At 31.7% G+C, this 12,471-nt stretch overlaps 1 long non-coding RNA gene across 1 annotated transcript; it reads left to right on the forward strand.

Annotated features, from left to right (window-relative positions):
- The first annotated feature begins 3,883 nt into the window (after positions 1-3,883).
- LOC140743641 (uncharacterized) lies at positions 3,884-7,849 on the forward strand. Its single transcript, XR_012102482.1, has 2 exons — positions 3,884-3,936; positions 3,987-7,849. It is a non-coding gene; the product is annotated as an uncharacterized LOC140743641 (long non-coding RNA).
- Positions 7,850-12,471: the final 4,622 nt, after the last annotated feature.

A 12,471-nucleotide genomic window follows, 5' to 3' on the forward strand; every position in this document is an offset into this window, starting at 1 on the left:
TAATACAAAAATTATCTTTACCAAAATGTTTGTTTCGTTGAATTGTTTTCGAGAAAAATTTGAATACGTGTGCATTAATTTACCTTATAATCTAATTGCTCATGTAAAGACACGTTATGCGTGTCTTACGCATGTATTCTAAACAAATAAAATATTTTATTAACGACGTTTTTGTGTCAATTCGGTGTCAAACTTCGTGGCTTTAAAATTGAAAATAAAAGCATCATCTTCTTTAGGCTAAAAAAACATTGATTCTATTTCAATAATATTTTAAGATGAAGTTCAATGCGCTAGTAGTTTGCTGTAGATATACCATTGAACTCAAAATTAATAAAATATATTCTATGCTAGGTTTTTTAGTCACATAAAAAATATAAAACAAAAAAAAAAAAAACGAACATTGTATATAAGTAATGTCGCGTATTTAGTATTTCGGATAACGACTTGACCAAATTTAACGAGATTATGTTTAAATAATGCATAGTTTTATTTTAATTCACAATATTATTCGAACTATGGATATTTTTGATTGCGTTCAATTTATTTATACGTCGATAACACAGTGTTTAAATAATTCTATAAAACTGAGAATAGGGTATACCCAGATTTTAGTAAAAAAACAGGAAATATTTTATTTTTACTTAATGCAAATTTATTAATACATAAGGGTTCATGATAATTTGAAGTTTATATTTTGATTAAGTCACGGGTTGTCTAATACGCTATGATCTCTTTAAAGTATAAATGTGATATACATATTTTAAATTATTTTACTTACGGACTTCTATAAAGTAATATTATGAGCATATTAAAATTAGTATTTTAAATATTTGATAAATTGAAATTAATATTCAGATATAAAATTTACAAGTCTCGTTGGATAGTTGAGTATTTAGCACGGGAATGTCAAGAAAAAAAAGAAACTTGCACATCACTATTTTGAAACGCCATCTTAGAATGTTACAGAGAGCGATGACTGGGCTGTTAATTCAAAACACTAAGATATGATGTGTCCAGTACTTTTAAATCCTTTGATATAATTCAATAAAGAAATGGAACCGCCCGTGAATAGTGAAACATATTGTACATTTTAAATATTTTTGTATACAAAAAAAAATATAAATAAAGTGAGACGACTCCTAAGGCCAATTTTAATAACACCAAGATTTATAGTAATTGTTTATTTCAGATATAAATCGTGTGTATGTCTTAGCATTGTAGAACTATCGTGGACAAGTCGTGTATTCGAAATTCCCTGTTATATGTTCCCAAGTTACCGTTAATTGGTGCTTCTTGTAGCGGATTGGTCGTATGCAGAGACAACGTTTGCACATGACGATAGTAACGTCACCATTTAATTTAAAAAATGAGGACCGGTCCTACAATACTGTACAATTTTATGATAAGCTGATGAGCTATAAGATTTTTACGTTATTAGTATTCACTGGTTACATACAGTATGTTAACAATAATCATATTACCAAATACCTAAATATAAAATTCAAAGCCGGGGCCGTAGGTACGTGGTTAACTAATATCTACATGGATTCCTGCGCTGCCCGGTTCATTGTTAATATCGTCACTGTGACTGACCAATGTTGCGAGAAGAGGCATCAATCTTGTATATTATTAATAAAGTCATACGTGTTTTTTAGAAATCATGGCTTTAGAACTCAAGGAGGTATTTCAGCCGCTCATGCGCGAAGTCGTGGAACCGCAACATACGTAGAAGTTCCGCAAATGCGGCGGCGACGTGACCGCGAAAATCTGCGGTTTCTTGAGTTTTAAAATAAATTAGCTATTACACGCCCGCACGCGGGTGCGGTGAATGACCGCTACGTAAGTTTTTTTGCGGTACGCTGCAGGTTTCGTAAATGAACAACATTTATTACAACATATATTACATTAAATATTAACAACTGATAACATAAATGAGGAAGATTAATTTTGTGAGTATTTTTTTTATTAAAAATATCTAGTTCGCAAAATTACGTTTTTAGAAGTTAGGGCTTTTTTAAAGTGTATCCCATTTACGCGACACAATACCTCCATTATAAATTCGCCTATAAATTACGTGTTAAGAAATCAATAATTTTTAATGTATATAATACATAGATTATTTATGCATATGTTTTTGATAATACTGTATATTGCCGTGGGTTAAAGACCTTGAGTATAATACGTTGTAGTTCGAGTAGGTACTTTTTTTACACTAGGTAAATCTAGTGGGTACCGCCTTAACTACGTTTCATCACGTTTCAGGCTATTGTAGCGAGTATCGATGCTATTCGATTTTCTAGCCTGATTAATTCCTACATGTTTAAGCAATAAATTATAAAGTTATAATTGTTAGCTTAGCGTCGCGATGGTATCTTATTAGATTTTAAGAAAGGCATTGATATTGGTAACTGGATGTATATTAGTTTCTGGGTACATTTATGAATGCAGATCCATATTTAAACAATCTTAAATAATATAGGTATCCCCTGTTGGAAAAATACTTTAAAACTGAAAATTTAACTTTCTAGTTGTGCGTACCGATTCCACATGTTTTAAATGGAAATTCAACAGTTACTTATGACAGTTTCTATAACTAGAATTCATATTTAAGGTATGGCAAACTGACGTGACGTCAAATGTCACTTCTCCTCAGTTTAGTATACTACGAGCGTAAGTAGGAGGCGGGACGTAACGGTATCAAAAAAGAAATATCGAAAACTAAAACTAAATTAATTAGGAATGAGAAGAAGTTCAAATTATAGTACTTCTGTATATATTTAAATAATAAGTTAATAATTATATATTCGCATCAAGTATTTAAAATTTTAAATGAAACATTATGTTTAACATATTTGTGGAAGACGGGAATTTTTAAATTTTTAACTGGTCAATGCTTATGAATAATATTACATAGCTATTATATACATGATAATTATATTAGTATGTAAACAATTCTGTACAAAATGCGTTATATAGCATTGTTCGAACTAAATTTATAGTATTGAAATACTGTTACCTGGAATTGTAATTTAAAACAAAAATAAGTGGCCTTTCAATGTCATTTTTGATACATTAAATAGTAGTGAAAAAAATGTTGCGAGTGTAAAAATTTGTGGAAAATTTAAATCAATCTCAAAAAAAGCCTTGAGTACTCAGCTCACCAATGGAGGTCAATAGAATTCTAATACAAATTGTATGGATTCATCTTTACTTCTTCTTTACCTTAATATAGTGAGATCTAAGTGAGATATATTTATTGGTTTAAATTTTAATATGTCATAAAAGTGTGGCTTCCAAAATAACTCGCATAAAAGAATTTGATGTACAAATATAATTATATTTGTTCTATATGTTTTAGCCATAAATAAGATTTAAAAAAGGTCATTCTTATTAATAGTATTTATTTATAAGTCTCTAGCTATATAAGTAGTGTAAAAATTCGAAAATTAAATGTAATGGCAATACTTGTTTTTAGTTAACATCAAATTATTTGATGACTTTTGGAAGTACAATATTAATATGTAAAAATATATAATATTATTTGGATATTTTACCGCTCTCTGGAATACAAGTACACAACAATTGAAATTATGTTTTATAGACCCATATTTCATACATAGCATATGATATCTGTATAGAAAAATATATAGTACATCACAACAGTTGACATTATTGTTTATTTATCAGTGTGTAATGTTTTTTTTCGGTGCTATTTATACGATGAAGGAATAACATTACCGGAGTACAATTGTACATGTACTTGAATATAGGCTGTGATTCCATGAGCCAATATGATAATTACGTAATTGCATAAAGCGTCTTTATAATTTGAATTTTACTAATTCATTGTTCTCTTATTTAAAGGAAACATCACTATTATTACTAAATTCTTTACCGTCCATAAAAATAAATCTGCGAATGTTTTTAAACAGAAACGTTTAAAAACATTCGCAGATTTATTAAAGAAAGTTAAAAATTATAGAAAGTTAGTATTATTAGTAGTGTTTGGAAGAAACTGAGTCCATATGCCCGACGATGCCATTTTAATTAAGAGTGCAAAATCGTTCGCAGTTCAATCAAATTACACAACCTGTGTGTCTTACCCATAGCATTTTCGCCATACTAAAGACCTACAAAGCTTGAGAAAGAGATACGTAAACCCATATAAACAATTTACTGCCTGAAGAGATGCCTAAAAAAGTTAAGCCATGTCAATTTATTTTGGAATAAACGACCTTAAGCTCCCCCGATTACGGAGCATTTTAATATTTTAGAAAAATTAATAAGGCTCATTAATAAAGTGCTTAATTTTTATTACAAAATTGGCTTGCTCGATTGACGAATGTCCTGCCCAAAGGCGAAACCACGAATAGAAGTAGAAAGTTCACAAGAAAATCTTTTTATTTCACCAAAATCTTCAAGAAATATATGATTAAAATAACATATCAATTGATTCCGTACAGATCAATTTTGGTCATGAATTCAATCTGACTTTTTGTATCTTTGTCGTCCTATATCTATGGTTTTACACTATATGGTATATAATATAAACAATATGTTTTATTGGATATTTAACAATTAAGAGGCTGCATTGCATTCGGATTAATATTACGGTTAAATTATGTTTCAATAGTAGTGACGTTAACTTTAAAGTGAAAATGATGATTGTTTAAATTATGAGGCGCTTTATTTAATTACTTCGATATAAAAACAATGTTGAATATGTACTATTTTGTATGTATAATCTGTACCGATGATCTGTTGAAATTGAATACCCACTGTATGCTAATGTGATTGATTTGATTATTTATAGAATGTTAATCTGTGATTTATTATGTGTGATGTTGGTTTTTAGTTTCATTACGTATTATACTTTTACCTATATTTATAATTACGGTCCACTGTCCACAGAAACGTAGCTTGAAAACACATATTCGTCGCCGTATGCGTCGTTACCATACGGTGTACAAATAAATCTTCTTTCGGTGGCTCTACTACAGTAGATGCCAATAGGACTGTTACCTCTAGCGGATTGAGGCGGAAGGGGCGGTCCGCCCCGGGCTTCCGTACCTGAGGGGCTTCCAAACACAGTTGCTAAAAAAAGGTCGTCAGAACCAAACAATCTGTGTAATGTGTATAAGTCAGCGAAAAAACAAAGGTGATCGAATCACAAGCGAATAAGTCTATGACACATTAGTTATTTTGTAAAATCAAATCAAAATTTTACTCTGATTCGTCGTCGGCGTCCTTTCTGCCCCGGGCCTCCGAAGACCTAAGTCCGCCACTGACTTATATTTCAGTCTTTTTTAGAAAAGGAAAGATACCGTAAATACCAGGGGGTCCGCATTTCTGCTACTTTACGGTTTTCGGTGAAACTGTGTAAGTGAATAAATTAAACAATCCTGCTTCACCCTCAGCAAGCTGTATTCAGTGGACAGTGGACCGAAAGCTGCTTGTTATCGGATATTTATCTTGAAAGCAACTAAATCACTTTGGTACATAAAATATTCAATGTTACTTGTTACGGTTTGCCAAACCTGTCAATTCTACAATTAATTCATATTTTATTAATAACGTGTTGAAGTAATAAATGTTTTGTACTATAAGTAATAATCACGATGTTTATTACTTTCCTTCAACATGCGGCCTTTTATGCTTTTTACGCTTCTAACAGCTTAAAACATTAGTTTTTTTTATGTACTCCCGCTATGATTGTTCGTATATGTGATTATATTAATTATCAATTTCTTAGCGACGTTTTACTTATGAAATTATTGCTATAATAATGTAATATGATGCGATAAAACCAATTCTCGTATTTAACGCAACTACAGAACCTTTGGAGGCTAAGTTTGAATATAATTGTTAGAAGTAAGTTTTTTCTTTCGAATTGTACATGTAACTCATATAGCGTTTGATACATAGTATTGTTAAAAATATAGTAATATATCTATGTGGTTTGGCTCTATAAGCCTTTTAAACATAAATTAATTCTCATTATATGATCGTAGGGTCCCCTAAGCCCATAGCCTTTTGCATTTCGTATGCTCTGTGTTAAAAGGAACCTTAGTGACGTAAAAATCAAAAAGGTTAGTTTTAAACCTATATTAATAAATAAAGGTTACATTGATAAAAATATATTTTATAACAATATACCATCTATATTGATATTGGTCGAGGTCGGTTCAATTGATCGAGCCTTCTATAGATACTTATAAGGACACCTACTGTTCTGTTATGTGACTTAGATGCATACCAACTGTAAATTTGTTATCAGTTTAGAGTAAAATAGTTGTAATTGTGTCGTTTAATAAGCCTACAGTCTTCTCTCATTTATCGCTTTAGGTCCTAATGCGCTTTTCAAATCAATAAATGGCAATTCTGATATAAGGATTTTCACCGACGTTCAGGATTGTCATGATAAATGATGGTTTTTATTGTTCAACAATTGATTTCTTATGTACAATATAAATTACAGTATTTTTATAAAATAAAATTAGATTTATTATAATATGTACCCTCGCGGCGAGAAAATATAAAAAAGGAAAAAAAATGCAATAAATATAATTAGTCCTAATTAAATAAACATTGTTATAGAATATGTGTATGGCTTTATAGCTAAAGTTGTACCAAATTCGCGCAAATGAGTCGTAATTTTCTTATAGAATCAAATTAAATTTACTTTGTTAAACTTACATCCCTATTATATGAAACATTTAATACTTTATATATCCTATATTGATACAAACGAGTTTCACTTAATTATAAAGGTATTTACGAGGCTTGCATTCAAGTTATGTTAAATCTGTACCGATGCATAGTTGTAGACGCTGTTTATAGATAATTATGTATGTAGTAGATAGTCCTGTTTACTCTCGTATTTTTCTTCTTTAATGTCTTAAAAACTTTTTCAATGTTTCATTCTTCCATATTTAGCTCCAATAAAGACTCTTAGAATTTTAAAGTTTTGCATATTGTTTAAATTTCATTTCACGCTCTCGAAAAGCGTAAGTTTATAGGGATAAGAATAGTTGCCGAATTTTCGTTAACGTTTACGATCAAAGTTAATATTCAATTTTACGATGTCGCTGTGATTTTTTGTACGAGTAAGTTCGTTGGTTATTATTGCTTTATTTTCATCTGTATCTTGTTAAGATAATAGCGTAGACTTGTGATGTGTTCATTCGTTTAAATATTGAGTTATGTGCTGTCACGGGCAGATGTCATTATGTGCGTTTTATTGGATTAAACTACTGGAAGTTCTCTTGTGTGGTTAGCACGGACTACTATTTTTCATATATAATATTTTGAACTAGTGACAGTTTGTGCAATACATAGGTCATAGAAACAATAATCCAATGAATCGAGTTAGTTGTTCGAGCTAACCATATGGGTTTTCGGAAATTGCGTTGTTATCATTCAATACGTGTGAACCTAAACGATATTTTGTACTCATAAACGACAATTGCCCGGCTCATGATGATCACGATTAGAAGTAACGTGTCTAATATACAATTATATTCCTGTAACTTTTTCTTATTACAATAAGATATGTGTAATCCACGACTTCCACGAGGACTGTGCGTTCGTTTATGGCTACTTTATTTACCAAATTTGTAAATATTTAGTTCAATTTATCAATAAGTAATCGTATTTAAGTGTATTGTGATATCATTACTTATATTTTTATTTTCATGTGTTTTAAATAGGTTAGCTAGTTATTTTTTAAATAGAAGTGTTTCAAAATTAATCATTATTTTGATACGAGCGAAGCCAATTATAAATAAATGTCAGTACGAATACTATCCACTTTTCAAATAAAGCATTGTCAATAAAAATTATAAAATAACATTTGTGTTTTATTTTATGACATTTTACCTATGCCTATTACCTACGTGTACAATAATAATAACAATACACAAATGCTTCTAAAATAGGTAATTAGTTTTGTTAATAAGTATCTACCTTATCAAAAAATTGTCAGCGATTCATTGAATTAATACAAACTAAATTTGGAATGCTCTGAATGAATTTTATTTAAGTGGACTATCATAGCCACACCTGAAACTAATAAATAACGAAAAATGTTGAAAGGAGTTAAAGTACGAAGTTGATTTTAATAATAACTTAATCTCCAATATTAGACGTTTTTTATTTAATTTACCTAGCAGGAAATCGAACGAATTCATTTTGAAAAATAAATAACAGTTTTATTCCACCATCGGATAGTGACGCTTATTAGGATAAATTCTGGGAAGTAGTGATAAATGACAAATTACAGGAAAATCACATTAAAAATACTCATCACTTACTAATCCAAAAATCTCGTAAACACCTGTATTATGCAAAAATACTGATTACTAAGCTATAACTGACTAATTCTACGATATTATGTCAATAACTACGAGAGTGTAACAGCCAACAAAGTTTCCTGTATTTCGCTGCTTTTGTCGTAAAGTTATTGTTACCTTAGTACCTTACAACCTGGCTTTTGTTTTGGGTATCCCGTCATTATTTCTGAATTTAATTAATTATTTATAATAATTATAACAAAACCACCTTTTAAATAGTATCTGGTTTTAGTCTGGAACAAAGCAGCGTTTAATACTTCCGTTATTAGATAGACATACGAGTAGGCGTGGCGATGGTGCCGTTGGAGTCGAACCACAATGGATTTTACCATCTTCAAAACCTACGTGACGTCTAAAACATGCCTCACAACGGACAGGTCTTAAAATCAACAGGGACAAGGCAAACATCATGTCTATGACTTCATGTCACACCCGTATACGTTGTTGTTATGCGAATGGGGTTACTCGCAGAATCCACCTAGTTTACGTGCGGAAAAATATGGAGTGCTTTCTTATCTCAAAATCCTCATTTTTAAACTTGGTTGAATTTGAAAGTATTCGAGCCAGTGACGACTTATGGAGCTCTATCTCCTGAACTGTAATAGATAGAAATTTGAAAATTTTGCAGAGTATGTATAATGGCTGCTATAACAATAAATACTAAAAATAAAAAGTTTAAAATATAAAAAATACAAGGAACCGCTATTTTTCGATGTTTTTCACTTCTATCTATTGAACGTAATAGGTAGACTGTTAAAATGTTCATAATGCATGTAGGTACTTCAATGGTTGCATTAATAACTAATACAACAAATAAAAGAAATAAAAATTTTGGTGGTATGATACTCTCGAGCTGCGAGTTCGAATTGCACTTGGGCAATTGTAATTATATAATAAGAGGCCTATGTCCAGCAATGTTCCTCAAAAGGCTAATGTATGGATGGATAAAATAAGAAAGCATTTAGTGCCTCATTTGCAAATGTATTTCTTACATTGACATGATTCTTAATTTTTTAAACATATTTCATTTTCGTCAGCTTTTAAGCACTACCATTGCAATATAGTTAAAACTTCGGTATTAATTTGTGCTTACGGACATATTCTTACGCGATAAGATCTGCTTTAACATTGTAAATATGTTCTCACCGAGTATTGCATGTTAAAATCATCATAAATGTTAAAATCTATGAGTAATTTACGATATTTTTAAGATTTTTTTGGACCTACGAAATTTCCCGAGTTTTCGGGATCCCGGCCCATTTTTCCCGTCCCGACTCATCGTGTTTTTCTCGGGAATTCCCGATCCAGGAATTCCCGACCAGAAACCTTAATCTACGCCCATTCACGTAAAAAACATATTAAAAAGTATATAATGTATATAGTAAGTTAAAATAGAATGACAGATGACATTATTACGGTAATCACTACCGCCATGATGTTTTTCCACTGTTGTGTTGCAAGTTTAAGTGTAAATTATTGTTTTTAAACAATTAAACGAACATGATTTGAAGAAAATGAACCCCTACAAATTGTTCTTTGCATGTTTTCTTAGTTTTTAGTATAGTGTACAAAAGGTGGCCGGGAGCCCATACATTTTGAAACATCTCCAATTAGCCAGTCATAATAAGTGTTTACGCACAAAACTTTGAAAAATCGTAGATTTCTTTGTGAGTTTGAACTGAAAGGTTAAGAGGCCGAACCCAAACGACTAGACCCATTCATCATCGCCAAATATCTAGTATGTATAACCCATGTTAGAGTGGGGCTTGCAAATTGATACGATTTTTTCTAATATAAAGGTTCAATTCAAATATAGGCCTACCTCTATCAATCTAGCCTAGCAATCTAGGCCTGTACTTTCTTTAAAGTACCTAATGTGTGTATTAGAAATTACTTGTTAGGTACTTGGTTTACCGATAAAAGTTACATCAGACTGATGTCCGTGTGCCAGGTGTGGTAACGGTAAAAGATAAGATTTGGTTTGGCTAAAATGACGTTAATGATATTAAGATTTGGTGTGATCAAGGGATTCTAACCACTAACCAGGTCGCCACTCTTAGCGCATATGGAAGACTCCGGAATTTTCCATGAAACTGGCGTCCCCCTAATGCGGTGCATGTTTTGGACTCTACCCAGGTAAGCATTTACGCTCACCATATTTTCGGGTTAACGACGTTTGCGGTCACATATACAGTCATCCCTCCCGGGTTCACTATCTGAGAACCGATCGCTTGCAAATCAGAAGCCTACATTTAGTAGTCTCTTACGACAGGCAGGGGATGCCAAAGCTCTGTTCTGGTCTCGAGACTACAGTAACAAAGTGGTTATCATAGTTATGGTTTAAACTCAGCCTTTCAATTGCACGGATCGAGGTTCGTATTGGTTGTACAATTGTGTAACCTTTGACTTTTGAAAATTATGTGCATATTAGAACTTAATTATCACTTGATATAAAGGTGAAGGAAAACGTATATGCTGAGAGTTATTTAAAAAAAAATGTCGAAGTTATGTGATGTCTACTAATTCGCATTTGGCCACCGAGGTGAATTAATACTAAGAGAAGACCCGTCCATCGTCTATTGTCTGTCTCTGTCACATGTAGAGAGCACAATACTCGTATATGCCAATCATTATGCCGTGGACTGCCTTTCATTAAGAATAGGAAAGATCTACATTATAGTCAAATAACCTGGCCAAATGTAAATTGATTAACTTCAGAAAATTTTTAGGATTTTTTTGAACTCGTATACTGTCGTTTTAAGGAACAAATAAATGTGATGGTTATATTTCCAGACTACCAGAATTCTTATGTATGTACCTCGGAAGTTCAGAATATTTATTAAGTTAAAACAAGTGACTTGGCAGGACACTGCCGTGCCGCCAGATTTCTGCATTAGGTAATTACTAATTACTTAATGCTTAAGTAGTATAAATATTTTCGAAGCAAATACTGCTTTAAAGCTGACTTTTTATTAAAAATACTAGCTTTTAGCCGCGGCTTCGCTCGCGGTCAGAGGTTTTTATCTATCCCTCTGGAACGGTACTGTTTCCGAGATAAAAAAAAAATTAATGACAATTGGTCATGTTGTTAGGCGAGAAAGTGTAGTGCACAAACAAAAACATTCACATACGCATTTATAATATTAGTTAGGATTAGAATTAGGATAGTTAGGATAATAGAAAAACTTTCGCACACGTAACTAAAACCTACACCAACGATTGACTGGCGTAACATGCGCCTTAAGAATCTGTGTCACTGGGATTACCTGATTGTTTAAAATGACATTAAGGCTTCAAATATCAAAATGAAGACGAACAAGAACTAGTCGGACTCAATACTGAACGGCACGTCCTTGACTTTTGATTTATAAGAGTGGACCGAACTCCCTGACGACATACTACATTATTAATTTGTCTTCGTTAATATTTATTTACATCCAATGTGTTTTAATATGTGACTTAACTCACATTCTATTTCACTTACGTCCAAAATAGAGAAATAAGAAATGAAGAGTCTAACAAAATATGTAGGTATATTGTATTAAATAAATTGTTTTTAGATATTTTTAGATACGAATATCCGATATAGTCGTGATCTACATTGAAGATGAGAGTAAAGATGACTTTTCTTCTAAATGCAAGACATTGGTGATATTAAAATATTTGATGATTTTGATATACGAAACTAAAATATACGAATACCTACATGCAGCTGTTGGTAGTAAGCTGCTTATCTGGAAAGCACAGCACAGCCTTAATTTATATTTATTTATTCCCCGTGAAAAATTTCATCATGCGTACCCTATCGTGGTCACACGTAATTTTAATTCCTTACCCTTGAAATGAGCCATGGAAACACACCATGTGAAGTGTACCCTCTCGTGAAGGTAATACAGCTTAATAAAAAAGTCAGCTGTTTATTATACCTACATACCGTGAAATACCCATTTACAAAGATATTGTAGAAGATGTTTTTCCGAGAAGTACGTTGACTCATTTCTTTATGATATTGACATGATATATACAACATATATTAATTACAAGCTTAAAGACGAAACGCTTCATCGCGACATACATTCCTCGGTCTTTGTGAGAACCTGAGACCATTACTTGATAGACT

The sequence above is a fragment of the Epargyreus clarus genome, unplaced genomic scaffold (assembly GCF_041222505.1).
Source record: "Epargyreus clarus isolate Ecla_fem2 unplaced genomic scaffold, WU_Ecla_fem_2.2 ptg000007l, whole genome shotgun sequence".
Taxonomy (NCBI): Eukaryota; Metazoa; Arthropoda; class Insecta; order Lepidoptera; family Hesperiidae; genus Epargyreus; species Epargyreus clarus.